At 43.2% G+C, this 12720-nt stretch overlaps 1 protein-coding gene across 1 annotated transcript in view; it reads right to left on the bottom strand.

Annotated features, from left to right (window-relative positions):
• The window catches only part of tmem132e (transmembrane protein 132E), a 484215-nt gene extending 471800 nt beyond the window's left edge, over positions 1 to 12415 (bottom strand). The window contains exon 1 of the mRNA XM_069671683.1: positions 12384 to 12415. The gene's annotated coding sequence lies outside the window, so the exon portion shown is untranslated. The remainder of the gene's footprint in view (positions 1 to 12383) is intronic.
• Positions 12416 to 12720: the final 305 nt, after the last annotated feature.

Below are 12720 nucleotides of genomic sequence, written 5' to 3'. Positions count from 1 at the left end.
TGTAGCACTGGGAAATCAGTGTGAGGGGAGGGAGGGAGGGGGGAGATACTGCAAGATATGCTAAAAGCTAAAAATCTGGTCATATTTCTTCAGCTTCCTCTGCACTGATCGCACACAAATCCTTCATAAGGAGGCTGCGAGTCCGCGGGGAAATACTGCTGATATGCAGAGCAGGAGAGCAAACACCTCTGCAGCAGATGGTTGATCCGTTTTGACTTGGTTGATCTCTTCAGCTCATACGGTCAGACACATGACATGTGCTGTATGTGTAGCTAACATTAAACACACATTAGATTATTACCAGCCATGTTGACCACCTTGTCATACTTCCTCCACATAGAGCCCTGTTTAAACTGGACTAGAGGAGCAACATTGTGACAGATATCCATCTTATCACATGTAATATTGTGAGCACATCATTTTTTCAGCTTGTGTATAAAAGAACTTAAAGCTCTTTAGTCGGGCTGCACAATGTTTAATTTCAGCAGCTACATCATGAGGAGCACATGTGCACTCGCCACTGCAGCACCTGTCAATGTCAAGCAAATCACCTGAAACACATCCAAGTTTTTGCTGCTGCATCTCACATTTTTAAATATTGTGCAGCCCTGGTATTTAGGATACAGTGTAACACAGAAAAGACATGTCTAAAACAGTGTGATCTCTATATCTGTATCATTAAATCGTGGCTTTTTAACAACAGAGCTCCAGGTTACAGGCTTTAAGGTCAAACATTTGCAGAGGGCAAAATCTGTATTGGTTGCAGCTGTGCGCCTACAATTTTACAGATTAAAATGAACATGTGGCAACTGGAAAATGGTCAGAAACAAGAGATGTTTGGTAGCAAACTATGGGACCTCTGCTTAAAGCTTCACGTCCTTTAGACAGTCGCTGGAAGACGGCTAACAGAAGCTGCATGAGAGCTCTAGTGCCTGACAGCTGAATTTCTTTAGATCAAAGCACTAAGCTAAAAACTTCCCGCTCAAAACGTTACCAGAACATAGGGAGTAATATTTTTAGAACGTTCTTAGAACAAAAAATGTCATCAATAACATCTAGCACAATGAGGAAGAGAGAGACGAGGTCATCTACTCTGTAAAAGCACAACTTCCATACTTTTGGTCGCCACTTCCCTCCGAGTAGTTTGTTGTACGATTGTTAGCACATGAGCGTCTCCCTCTCTCTGCCTCCTTGCTACCTATCCTTGCATCCTCTCCTTTTGTCTCTTTCTCTCCTATGTGTATGTTATCCTTGTCTCTCTCTCTCCCTCTGGGTGTTTGTTTCCTTTGTTATATTTGTGTGAATATGTGTGTTTGAGCTTTCCCTATTGGTCTACATGGTCCGTTAACTTCCCAGGTCTCCATGGTGCAGAGAAGGTCACGTGACTAATTTCCTTTTTGTTTGGTGGCACCTGGAAATCGTTTGAAAACCTCTTGAATTCATACCCTTTATACCTTTGTTTTACAGTCTTACAGTCAGGTTCCGTGTGCAGTTTGATGTATGAAATATGTTAAATGATCTAATTCACATCAGTATCTGCTCAACTCTGAGTGAAAGTCGCAGTACTCTGGAAGACAAATGGTCTGAATATACAGAGCGCTGCAGGCACAGTGAAGGTGACAAAGCTTTATGAGCACCGCTATCACTTCTTCACATCCTCAGAGAGGTTATTCAATCTTTGCTGCAAAGCCTCGAGCGCGACAGCGCAGGTCTCGCCCCCCTTGTGGACAAGTGTCTCAAACCATAAGTGGACACAATGTCACATACCATTTCGTCTGTTCAAATTTGTATTCCATGTAGTCGTGTTAGAGGAATTAAAAGGGCCACCTTCAGTGTGACCTTTTCTTCTTTCAGATGTCTCATTCTCTCTCAGGGTGTCAGGGGAGACTACTTATTAAGTGTGAGATGTATTACTATTCCATGACAAGACCCCCAGAATTTGAGGAAAAGGATTATATAATTAAAACACCACAGGGGAAAAGGAGTGTGTCACAGTTGGTAGTAGGTGATAAAACCAGATACAGGTGTTTCCAGAAGGTGTCCAAGAAGTGGCCACTCCTTTTGAGTAATGACGAGGTACCAAGCTGAAATCTCCACTGCTGAGAAATGAAGTCAATGTGGAAGAGCCAAAAGCTGCAGTTCCTCAAGTGGCCACTTGAGGCTGGCTCCTAAAGTGAGTCAACCCCCAATAGGCCCAATCGCTATAGCCAATTTGTCTTTAAAAGTTTTATATAACACCTTTTACAGTTATATAAAAGCTTTAAGGTATCATTCAGGGTGTGCTTGCTTTGAGTGACTGGTGGGTGCTGCTAGCTGTTACCTCAGCTTACTCAGTTACTAAGTTTAAAGTCGAGCTAAAACGGCATTTCGAGAGTATCTAGCTTCCGTATCGTGACGTATTTCCGAGTGAAACAGGACGTACAGGCGGGACATATCATTAGAGGGATTTGATTTGATCGCTGAGAAGTGGGCGTAGACAGACGTTCTCCACAGCGCAGTAGCTAGCTAACTGACCGAGCGTTCTTGGTGCTCTGAGGCTAAATGTTGCAGATTGATTGGTTGAAATTGTTTGGTGCTAACTTACGTGAGCACGCGTGAAATTTAGTTTTACCGGAAGAAAAAATGATCGGATTTTGATTTGAAGAATATGAAGAAATTGATTTTCTGTATTTTTTTGGCCTATATTGTCAAATAGATGCACAATATTACCGGGGATGTGATCTAAAAGGATTAAAATGACATTTTTCATTTCACCTCGACTTTAACCTCTTGGCCATTCTTGCTTGTTGGTATGGGGTTTGGGAGAGCATCAGACAAATGGCTTGCGGCTCGTTTTATTGTACTAACGGGCCATCCAAGAAGTCTGGGCTCCAGCTGTTTCCGTGAGTGTATATTTAATTTACATGTTAGCACAAATTAGCAGGTATGTCCGCTCACCAAACCTGGCTCAGTGTTTCTAATGCAGAGACTTAATTCTCTTGGCCTGTGCATTGGAAGTCAGTATTGTTGTCGGCTTATCCCAGAAGAGAAGGCAGCAGGTTGTAGTGATGAGAAGGCCAGATATTTCAAGTTGCCCGGTACCTGTTGTTCAACCAAATCTCACCAGAGAGTTAGGACAAGCGAGGGGTGACTGCTTTATGTTCCCTAAGCTCAAACAGAATCTCACTCTGTGGGAAAATCAATGGCTAACCAGCCCATTCACAAGCTTAAGAATTAGTCAAAGGTACAAAGGGTTTAGCTTTGATTACTAGTTGTTAGCCAACTCTTCCTCTCCACCGTAACGTCCCAATATGGTCCATTCCAGCTCAAGAAAACCAACATGGCGGCCCTCAGGATGTCGAGGCTTCAAAAAGGCTGGCGACAAACCAATAGAGGACATGACTGAGCTTACGTCCACTCTTTATACAGTCTATAAAAGTCACACTGAGGTGCATCTAAATCCACTTGACAGGTATTTTTCCTACAATGCAAATGTGGAATCTAGCGGGTGAAAATGTTCCCAAGTCTGACTCACAGTACCAAAGGCTGTAGAGAAAGCTATTTCGAATCAAAGCCACTGTGGAGAGTGTGTGCGGTGCAGTGCATAAGAGCTGATTTCATACCAAACATATGTGATCGCCTTATGTAGAAGACAGATTGCTTCCCTGCTGTGCGCAGTTACAGGAATTCAAGACGGCCACGCAATCACCCAGAGTGCTTGTATTCCCTTCGCTCCTCCGGTGAACCAAGAAATGCTTTGCCGTTATGAACATCTTCTGTGTAAATGTCATGGGGACGTTTCTCTGGAATTATCAGCTGAGGGGGAAAGATATTTAAAAAAGAATCAAAAAAAGCTAAGGTATGACGGGGAAGTAAAAACTTGAAGATAGACGGCTTTAGAACAAAGACAAACACTTGATTTGTATCTACATGCATCTTTGGTGTGTGTGCCATACGTTACCATTATGATCACCTGCAACACAAATGAATAGCTGATTAATGTAATGATTCTTTTTTCAATTATTCACCCCATTTAAAGATGAATTTGATTATGCTAAGGATTATTTTACAATGAAATGGATTAAATTAATTGCTGGAGTAATTTGAGTTTTAATGGACTAACAAACTGTAGCGTTTTTAAGCAGTAAATGACTATTAAAATACACAGAAAGTATAAAACAGCTTCAATTTATTGTATTTATTTTTTATTAATTAAACCTTCATTCAACCAGGAAAAAGCTCTTGAGATTAAAATAAATCTTTTTCAAGAGTGTCCTGGCCAAGAGAGGCAGCAGCACACAAAGTTTCAGACAAACAATGAGCAGCCATACATACAAACATAACACAGAATATGAGACTATGATACAACAAAAGACATGAAATAACAAGTTAAACCAGTCAAACTTCAATCATAAATATCTCAAGCAGAACATCTACAGCCAGATGTGTCTGCATCCAAGTTATTCAAGAGCACCTTAAAAGCATCCAATGAGACCAGGTCCTTTTGGAGTTCGTTCCATGTAAAGGGAGCAGCAAACTTAAACGCCTTTTTCCCCAGTTCAGTTCTGACCTCTGGGACAGACAGTAAGAACAGGTCCTGGGACCGAAGATTGGAAGCTCCTGCACTCTTCTGACTGATGATAGAAGGTACGAGGGAAGCATACCTAAGATAGACTTGTAAATAAGAATGTGCCAGTGTTTTAGTCTACGTGTGGATAAAGCAGACCATTCAACACGTGCATACAGCAAACAGTGATGAGTGAGGGCTTTAAAATTGGTGATGAACCTCAGTGCTCCATGATACACAGTGTCCAGAGCATGTAAGCTTTGAGGAGAGGCGTGCATGTATAAAACATCACCATGGTCGAGCACAGACAGAAAAGTTTGTAAGTTAGGGGATGCATAGCGTAATGTTCTGCAATGTAAGGCTAACATGACAAAAATAGTGCACAAATTACTTTTTTCAGACATTCAATTTTAAGTGACGAACAGTAACACATACCACATCTTTATAATTGGAATATATTCTACTAGGGTGATGGAGAAAAGTAAACACTATGGGGCTGTCCAGCTTTCACTGCTGTCCTGAAAATGCTCAGAGATTCTTTGGCAACTCAAACAGTCGTGATAAGACGTCCAATTCCAATTATTTCCTCGTCGCTCCCCAAACGTTTGTCCTCTACTCATCTTGCTGCCTGGCTGTCTCTGCAAGTGTCAGCATTCGCTAACAACCCACAATGCCGTTTTTTGGTTTGCTTCCTGTGTTTGGTTCTACTTTAAGTCAGTTTATGTTCTCAGCTGAATTGAACCAGACTGTGGTTCGTTTGGAAACGGACTGAGTCCCATCTTTTCTGGCAGTTTCTCACCTGTCCAAACAAACCGGAGTTTACGAATAAAGTCCGAAGGTCCGGACTAAAGCTTAGCTTGTTCTCTGCCGAAACACCATCGTGCAAACCAATGCATTTCTGTAATAGAGGACTTTGGTTACACAGCAGAGTCGCCCCAGTTGTGAAACTATAATTATTCACCCTCCAAAACCAAGCCAACAGCCAAGCAGGTGGCGGATAAGTTCAGACGTCCTGAAATTTTATAAGCAAATGACATGACAACGGAATATCTTTCCACAATCACAAGAAAAAACCTGGTGTGCATGTAAGGGTGGATGGATTCAGAACATCTTTATAAATAACCAATACCTAAAAGACATGTCTGACACATACACAGCTTTTAGATTGTACAGCAAACAGTCAGAAACCTTGTACGAGTCAGGGAAGGTTTTGTCTGAACCAGACATGTGAAATAAATGGCAAACTATTGTTCACGGCTCAGGAAGACACGGCCGTCACAACCCAACCTCAGAAGCTATAATGCATGTTTTATTTACTGTACATAATCCTCCCTCTTCAGAATCGGGGCTTTTAGCAGATTGAAAACCGAGTGGAGGTATATTCAACATGCTAAATTGATTTCTTTCTGAAGCAGTCATGTCGGCTCAAAGAAGCACCCTTTCATGATTCACATATTTCCAGATTCTGATTATAAGGTCTGCCAGGAAAAGGGGTAAGAGCACTCCTTTCAGCGAGAACTACCAACAAGCCCTGGAGCCCTTGGTAGAGGTCTTGCACATCACACGATGTCTGAGGGGAACCAGCGCTTCACAAAAGGTTCCTTTCAGAGCTGATGAAGGACAACATCCTTAGAATTCACTCCACAACGGCCAGGCAGGAGCAGAAACACAGCTCCGGGCATCGAAGGGATTCAAAGAGCGGTTTTACAATAAAGAAATCCGGTTCTAACAATTAGAAACAGAAAATCAATTACATGTGACTGACAGGCCCACCTGCGAGTGTAATTACTGAACAAGGCTGCAAGTAACACAAGGAGCCGTCTTTCCAGTAACAGCCTCTTTTTCTTATTGTTTCCTGTAGGTGGCTGCCCTGCCGCTCAGACGGCACAGATTAGTTTTAGCCTTGAGCCCATCTGTCAGAAAAAATTAGAAAAAAAAACTTGCAAAAGGGTGCCACGCTCAAATGGGTTTACGATTATCTGATGCTGACAAAGAGCATCAACCGAGAGCTGCGAGCTAAATATAAAAAAACATATGCTTCATGGACGCAAACACAAACAAAAGTGGCAGGTGCATCAACAGAAATGCGCCATCTTGACATCAGAACAGCACAGAACAAACACGGAATCACTAAACAGCAGCACTGACTCATCTGCAGGCGCAGGGTGTTGATGCATATAAGGCAGCAAGGTTTCTAATGCGTGTAAGGGCAGCGTTCTCCGCACAAACAGAGCAACAAAGAGAAGGCTTCGTCTCACCACATGTAAATCAATTAGGTTTGAACATGAGAGTCGCTGTGTCACACTGCCGCTTTGTCCGCTCGCCGTCCACTGTCGGCTCTCAGAGAAAGAGAGGCTGCTGCTGCTGCTGCTGCTGCTGCTGCTGGGAACGCTGCCAGAGACATGCAAACCATGACTGGGCAAACACGGCTCTGCAGGCCACGTTATGCAGCCGGCTGCGGACACCGCTCACAGCAATCAGAGGCTCTTAATCAATGCATTCACCACACCTAGAGTTCGATTTAACGCTATTAGTCATAATCTATTCGAGGAGCCATTTATCCAGGTTAACCACAGTATTCTTTCAACGTGTCGTTTCCAAGATTTCCCCCAGGAAATTATTGAGCAAAGGTTGGTAAACCACAGAGGTCTCATGATCAATTTATAAAGCAGATAATTCAACACCTATTAAATATGAGAATTTACTGTGTGAAATACTGCCTGTGCTGTTTCCCACAAGGTTAATGTTTCTGGCGCTGCGGCCATTACTCAATTAATTGATTATTCCATTGACAGAACATTAAATCTAGTAACAAGTAACTAATTTATTAATTGATTTATCATTTTAGTCATTTTTCAAACCCAAATGTCAACATTTCGTGCGTCCAGCTTCTCAGATGTGAGGATGACCTGCTTCTCCCAAGCGGGACATCGAATCTCTTTGCTGATTTTGTCCTGTGCATGAGAAAAAGGATGCTTCTGCTGTCTTTAAACTGTCAAACGGCCCCTCACTCACACACAAAAATCAATCCTATTCATTTCCATATGAGTGGAGACGAATTATTATAAATAGTATAAAAAGAGAGCTTCCTGCTATCAGACAACGATTTGAATCGACAGTCAGCAGACCCTGCTGATTCGCATTTTGTCAGTCAAGTCTCCTCACTTTTGCTTTTTAGCTGCATCGCTGGATCATTTTAGGTTGTAAACATTTTAAACTCTCAAAATGACCCTTCAGTGTTTATTGTTCACACAGTTTTAACCTAAAGCGGATTTATTGGCTGAGGGTCCTTCGACCCAAACTAATCCAAAGCAGTGATTTCAGGCTGTATGATAGATTTGTTGGACAAGGGATGGATAACAAACTTATTATATACCTTTTTGGCAGCAACCAAAATGTGTTTGTAGCATGAAGTATATAGGAAACCTTCAGGCAGTCAATCTAAGTTTGGCTTAATGACTGTATGGGCGACGCGTCTCCATCTGCTCCCATTGTACAAAATTGATGCCAAAATAGCCCCAGTGATAGGTGCTGCCCTCTTGCGATGGGGACCTCATTTGGAGCCAGAGCTGCGCAGTAGAATTCAGCGTGTGGAGCTGCCGTAGCCACTCCGTCAGGTCGGCTTGTTTAACAGCAGAACAGCTTCTTTGTGTTGTCTGAAGCAGACGTACACAGGTATGGAAACTTCATTGACTGTAGTGATTGTTTTAGTTACGTCTCCTTTCACCGTTCCTCCTCTACTCTGCTAATCTGGAACAGATTGGCTGCAGGAGCCAGATTTGTCAACAGAGCTGTCAATCATCCTTTTTACAGCATCAAATAACTAATTAACAATAAACTTGTCAGAAAAATGAACACTTGGACGTAGATCAGCATGATAAAAACTAACTATAATGACAGAAACCATGTTTGAGAAAAATTTATTTGGCTTGTATTTTGATTTAATAGTTTGACTCATGTCCCATCTGTTAACATGAAGGAGGCGGGCTTTATGTGCTATACTGCAGCCAGTCAGCAGGGGGCGCTCCAAATGTTTTGGCTTCACTTTTAGGGAGCTGTCATGTCGTCCATCTTTTTATACAGTCTGTGGTTTGGCTTATTTTCAAAAAGGAAAAAGCTGGGTCAGACCTTAATTCCTATCTCTTGTTTTAACTGTGAGAAAAATCATAGCACAATGATTAACCAGAAAACGCTGCTTCATGTCGAAGTGTCCTTGAACAATCTTAATCCCTATCAGCTCCAGGAATGCTGCCCTGCACCTGACCTCTGACCTCTGTGCGGAGGAGGATGGTGGAAAAGAAAAAAAGGTGGATGTCCCTTTCGGCGTTAATAAAGCTTCACACTCAAACTGAGGTAGCTGCTAAATCCCTGCTTTAGCTAACACGCAGAGTGTCCGATCACATGGCATGTTTGATTTAAACAAACCCTGCAGAAAACTGAGCTGTTAGCTTGTTAACAACATTAGCAAATACACATGACAATATAAACGTGAGGGGAGAAGCGTGAGGAATAATGGATTCATTTCAGTGCTCATGAAGCCCATGATATTGTTGTTTCACACCTGGGGATTTGTCTGCTTAGCTCTTCATCCAGCAAGTCCACTGCTTCCCTCCTGAGATATTCTTACAAATTTGTTTACTTAGCATACGATTGTGACAAGGAGAGAGTGCTTTAAACTGCTGAGGGGGAGTGCAGCAAGGCTTCTCTGAGTGCGTGTGCGTGCGTTTTAGTGTGTGTTGAACTTGAGGTCTCTGAGGCCAAGAGCCTATGAAACCCTCCTCGGAGGCAGCCGGCCATGCGCCAAATCTGTTACTACAATTACTTCTGACAGCAGCGCCTCCATTTTCCAGGAAGGTGGGTTTCCCTGCGCTAAGCAACGCTGACCACAGGCGTTCGCGGGGATCTGTGTAGGCAAAGCGATGCAGCACACTCGCATACTTGAAGCCTCGGTGAAGTAAAGCCATCAAGGAGAGTATGTTCTGTCGTGCACACGTAGGCGTTTTTCTTTTGTGTGGTAATGAAATTGAGGCAAGACTTAGAGAAAATGAGTAGGAGAGGGAAGAAGATATGGATGCAAGGATGGTTATGCAATAAATATGGGGGGAAATGCACTCGGTCACAGTGCAGCTCACTAAGAAGCTGGATTCAGCCCTACTACAGCCTGAAATATAAATATGGATTCTAATGAATATAAAGAGGCTCTACTGTAAGAAGCCACTGCTCAGTCTACCTCTCAGAAGTGCACTTAAAGGGATACTTCAGATTTTTTGAAGTTGGGTTGCAGCAGTTGGTCAGCACAGCCCCTGTTTGGAGAAGCTCGCGGAGAAGCTGGCTAGAGTACAGACACAGAAGCTAAGCTATGGACCGCTGTGGTCGGGGTTTGGAGCGAAACGTTCTAATAGCCCTTGTGCGGCCAAACAGCCCTTTTCTCTACAGTACAAGTTCTGCGTTCATGTGTTACGCTGTGGATCAGTTTTCAGGGTTTGAAAAGTGCCGTGGCGATCGAAGCTGGAACTTTACTTTCTTAAAAAGGGCCAGTTCGCCGATTTTCACCCCCAGTCCTATCATGCTATTATGGGGAGCTAATGGCATTATAGTCTGGAAAAAAACAGCTCTGTGCCTTTGGAGGACGCTATCCGCTTCTCCAATGGGCCCTGGAAAGCCAGGGAGCTTGCTAAACTACACTTCCTCAATCTAGGACGCCCGCCTCCGATGTCATGTCTCGTTCAAAATCTTCAGGTTTGAAATGTAGACCGCAGACCCAAAGATTTTCCTGACGATCCACCGGTATATTCTCGTCATATTTTGGATTCTGTACCACTCTGAGTCATTGCGTGCCTCGACACAGTCGTATTTCACTCCAGCGTCTCTCGCTGGGCCGTTCCTTTCAGAAGGAGGGGCGCAATGCACGCTGGGTGTTGTAGGAATGTAGAACGGGCGAAACCACGAGCTGTTTGTACAACTTTCTCCACAGCTATGGCGCCAATTTCAAATATTATTGCTTCTATCGATTACAGAGAACACCAGCTTTGACTGACAGTGGCTTTTTCCAGGGGAGAATCGCTCCTTTAAGTTTTCAAAGATGCTTTTTCTGGGGTTTTCAAACAAAGAAGTGCGCTGGTCATAATATAATGATAATGGTCTTAAACGGCTCCGTCTAACTGTACTGAATATAAACACCAACACTCCTAACTTAAAATAAAGACAACTCTTCATCTTCTTGTATTTGTTGTCTCTTCTACAAACCGCTCACCAGTAAGTAACATGATTTTTGGTGTCTGGAGTGTTCTGGTTACTGGTTCAAGTCCAAGTAGTACAGACCACTAGCATTTTTACATCTTTGTCTGTATGCAGGAACAGTCAGTGTGCAGAGTGTAAGAGGCAGAACACAATCTGCTCTAATGCCATCCTGGCTCCCATCTGCATGCAAGTGCAACAATCCATCCTTAGACGTCACCTCTCAACTCAAACTTGCTTCTCAAGTTGCTAGTCGGACTGTAAACAATGCAAAGCACGGAAGAGGACGTCCATTATCGCTGGCTTCATTTGAAGCCCTGAAAAATTGTCTGGCACTCCCAGAGACTGTATGGTAGTCAGGCAACTGCCCATGGGTTACAGGATTGATATATCACTGACCTAAACAGCTGATCTGATTCAGAGTGCCTCATGTGTAGGAGCAGAAAGAAAGGGCTGACGGCAAGGGGAAGCAGTTATAATATTCAAAAATAAAGCTTGTACTTTACAGTGGTATTAATATTTTCACAAAGCTTGTGTTGAGACCCCCTCCAACAGGGGCCGTGATGACCCTCACCTACTGTAGGAAATAGACGGTTCATAAATAATAAAACCCCACTTCCAAAATCCCTTTAATCGAAGCTTTGCAATGTCACACTCTTGCAGCTGTTCTGCCGCCGCTGCTGCATCACTAAAGAGGACTTTTTGATATTAAAGCGGGATTATCGTTTCAGAGTCCAACTAGATCAGAAGGACATGTCGGGAAATCATCTTTGGCATGTTTGATTTGGATTTCGTACACTTTGCCGCGCACACGTCACTCCATGTAGGACAAAGTGTAGCCTTATCTGTTGTGTAAGAGGCGACTTTGGGCACACACACACACATACACACATACACACACATAAGACGAAAGCCAGAGGAGATGGTAGACAGTTGTGTAATATGTTGTAAGTCTGTCTGTCGTTCTCACAAGTGAGCAGCTGTGACGTGATGTACTATGAGTGTTTCCACTCATATCTTATCTATCCTTCGCAGGGGAAAAAAGACTTCTTGTGTGCCTGTGGAGCTGGATTCTGAGTGAGAGTTTGGTCACCTGATTTCACTCTGTGGTATTTATATCTCACATGGTTTGATATTCAATCAATTGTGTTTTATTTCTTGTAAAATATTTATTATATTCTAATTTTTGACTCAAGTGTGCTGATGTCCATTCTTGTACTTTGCTGCCTTTGTCACCTGGATATGAAGGGTAACTGATTCCTGTAGTAACTTAAAGCGTGCCGACAATTCTTAATGTTGAACTTAAAGTCACCTGAAAGGAAATCCACACCAAAAGTACCAAAACACTCCTGCAGGGGTTTGCAGATTCTTTGAGACATTTGTAGAGTGTGTAACAAGATTTTGTGTGAGTGCGTGTGTGTGTATCTTACAAAGAAATAACCAATCAGAACAGCAGCACTCTCTGCAGTTGCATGTTGCACAAATTTGGCACCACTACTTTTCGATGCAACACAAAATGATGCTCCTGAAAGCCTGCTGAACAGGGGTGAAGGGGAGGAAGAGGGGGAGGAAGAGGAGGAGGAGGGGGGTGCTCACTCACCATATGAAAGCGCCGCCACACAGATGAGGAGAGTCCATCTGCAATCCCGTACACCTGACATGGTAGAAATCCCAGCAGGCGGATGTTTAAATCCCAGTTGTTCCAGTAGCCGATGGTGGATAAATAAACCTCTGCAGGTGGTAGCCTCCACACGGTGCTGTTGCAGTTCTGTCCGGGGGGTCTTAAGTTGAATAATGCGTAATAGATTTACATATATCTGCACGATAACGTGCGGGACAAAATGTGCGATGCTTCAATCAACAATTTTACAGTCCAGCTACAGTCGTGATAGTGACTAAAACAGCAGCAATCCTAAGGCACGGCCAAACCGCGTCTT

This window comes from Semicossyphus pulcher, unplaced genomic scaffold (assembly GCF_022749685.1).
Source record: "Semicossyphus pulcher isolate SPU_LCO1_2020_fin unplaced genomic scaffold, fSemPul1.0.p SCAF_10, whole genome shotgun sequence".
Classification (NCBI taxonomy): Eukaryota; Metazoa; Chordata; class Actinopteri; order Labriformes; family Labridae; genus Semicossyphus; species Semicossyphus pulcher.
The sequence above is the reverse complement of the archived record's forward strand: the minus strand, read 5'-3'. Positions and strand labels throughout refer to the sequence as shown.